The sequence below is a fragment of the Gymnoscopelus braueri genome, assembly GCF_963280865.1.
Source record: "Gymnoscopelus braueri genome assembly, chromosome: 7".
Lineage (NCBI taxonomy): Eukaryota > Metazoa > Chordata > Actinopteri > Myctophiformes > Myctophidae > Gymnoscopelus > Gymnoscopelus braueri.
The window spans coordinates 25,353,029-25,355,528 of record NC_137608.1 but is presented as its reverse complement, the minus strand read 5'-3'; the positions used below and the strand labels follow the sequence as shown (position 1 = coordinate 25,355,528).

General features: G+C 39.2%; 1 protein-coding gene across 1 annotated transcript in view; it reads right to left on the bottom strand.

Moving 5' to 3' along the window:
* Positions 1-776: 776 nt before the first annotated feature.
* The window catches only part of ptch1 (patched 1), a 48,834-nt gene continuing 47,110 nt past the window's right edge, over positions 777-2,500 (bottom strand). The window contains exon 18 of the mRNA XM_080433542.1: positions 777-2,500. This exon is cut by the window's right edge and continues 1,364 nt beyond it. The gene's annotated coding sequence lies outside the window, so the exon portion shown is untranslated.

Below are 2,500 nucleotides of genomic sequence, written 5' to 3'. Positions count from 1 at the left end.
TGTCTCCCCACTGATACTGTATAGAGTGGATACTTTATCCTGTTGTATACTGCTGCCTGATAGTGTGATGAGATTTATATATATATATATATATTTTTTTCTTTCTGTATTTGCCCTGTGTCCTAAGCTGCTATGCTGCTTTTGGCAACTGCATTTCCCCCATGGCCTCAATAAAGGTCTGTCTGTCTGTCTGTCTGTCTGTCTGTCTGTCTGTCTGTCTAAAACATCACAGCATTGCGGGCAACCAAGTATAAATCAGGGGCTACCTTGAACCATCAACCCACAGTCAGACCCAAAACATTTCCTTTAAGATTCCATTTATTAAAGTTATAAACAAAGAGACAAATAAGTTATAATATTTTTATTTGTTAGAATTCTATCAGTGTTTGAACATTAATATTTAGAGAGCTAGTACATTTTTTCTACTTTCATGGCTAGCCTTTTTTTTTTGACAAACCCACAGAAAACAGCTGTCTGAGTTCTCTCTCCTAGGTTGAAGATAATACTGAAGGGGGGAGGTGTCCATGTCATCTGAGAAGACGGTTAGCAATGAAAGTGTGCACCTTTTTTCTCTGTTATGGTATATCATTACATATAAACTCTTTAAAAATATACTTCTGTCAAATACCTTGACAACTACTATGTACACTACAAAAATAAATTTTCATATAAATAAATTATATGGCATACATTTATCTTTGTAACTGAAAAACAGCATACATCCACGCCAACCAAGACCAAAATGGCAGTCTGGGAGAACCGATGATTATTATTTATTTTTCCTTTTAAAATCCTCTAAGAGCTATGATGAGACTTGTAGTGTAAAATGTTATATACTCTTTTTTTTCCTATTTAACATTAGTAAGCACTTTATACAGATCAAACTCCATTAATGTAAAAACATTAAACTGTAATAGTGTTTGTTTTTTTCAATAGACATAAAATCCCTGCATTTGTTATCCACTGGCATCATGACCAAGAATGAAAAAAAAAAAAAAAAAAAGAGAACAGAACACATCTTATATTACAAAAATATAAATATCGCAAACTGAATGATGGAAACGAAAAACTGAAAAAAAAAATAACAACGAAAAAAATAAAATATTCAAAACAAATAAAATAGTTGCCAGCCATGATTTTCTCCTTTAATGCCAATGTGACATCAGGAAGAAAAACAAACTAAAAACAAACCAACAAACAAAATAACTTATCTCATGCAAGAAGCTGAGGCAACATGGTGGGCGATGGGGTGGTATAGGTGGGTATGACCCACTTCTGGGATGAGTAACGGGTACCGTAATGCTTCATTTATGCTCCGCCGTACGACGGCATCGTGGACCAAAAATAGCAGATCTATAAGCTCACAAAGCTTATGGATAAGCAATTTTTGGTGTGAGACACCGCCGTACGATGGCATATAAATCAGCTTAAGAGCTACATGTGTTAAAGGGAGAGTGTTGATGGGTGTAGGGTGGGGGGTCTTCAGTAGGCAGGGCAGAGGGTTAAAAGAGCTAGTCAGGAGCGATAGATGCACACACGTGCACACAAACACATATATGGTGTCTTCTCACACATGCACATACAGAAACTGAGCTAGAAGTGACAGACAATGAGAGGAAGGGAAGGGGGGTGGGGGAGGGGGGGGGGGGTTCACTCTGACCCCTGAGGCTCTGGGCTGTGCCATTTGGCAGTTGAGGGGGGACTTTCAATTAGTGTCATGGCGTTGTGTTGTGGATTCTTATGAGCTGAGGTCAGTGGGGACAGCTAGGGCCAAATTGGGGCCAGTTGTCTTTGCTGTCACTAAAAACTATCAGAGAAAGACAGAGGGATTAAATGCGTACACTTATGCAGACACACACACACGCGCACACACACACGCACACGCACACGCACACACACACACACACACACACACACACACACACAGTTGTCGGGCCATATAGTGCTTAACCCTTAGCAGGCTGGATGAGCTAGCTTATTGGTTGGACAGAGATAAAGAGCTACTTAAGGAGATATTCCTGTGTATGGAAGTTCTGAATGCAGTCAAGTGCCAGGTTGGGTTGGGTAATACAGTATCTTGAGCTTTAGCTTATTAACCAGAGAGACAGCCACCAAGAGCTGGTGCTTCCTTTTGACACGGGTCCAGAATCAGTAATGTGAACACCCCAACAATACAGTAAGGTTAATTCCAAGAATGCGTTACTGATCCTGTGCCAGTATACAAGTAAGCAATGAGTTTTGAGAGGGCCTGCTAGGGTTAAGAAACACATTGCCTCTTACAGTAAAACAACAAACGGGGCAGTGTTACCAAGCTGAGAACAGAAAGAGGTTCTAATGCAGTATCTACAACCATGAAGCGACAGTCTCAAAAAAAAGAAGAAAATAAACAAAACAACCAAACAAAATAAAATCAAAACACCTTTTAAATCTTCTTCATATCTGCTCGTCTTAAATAGCACGCATAGCGTGTGTCAAGTTAAACAGTAATTGTTTCATAACT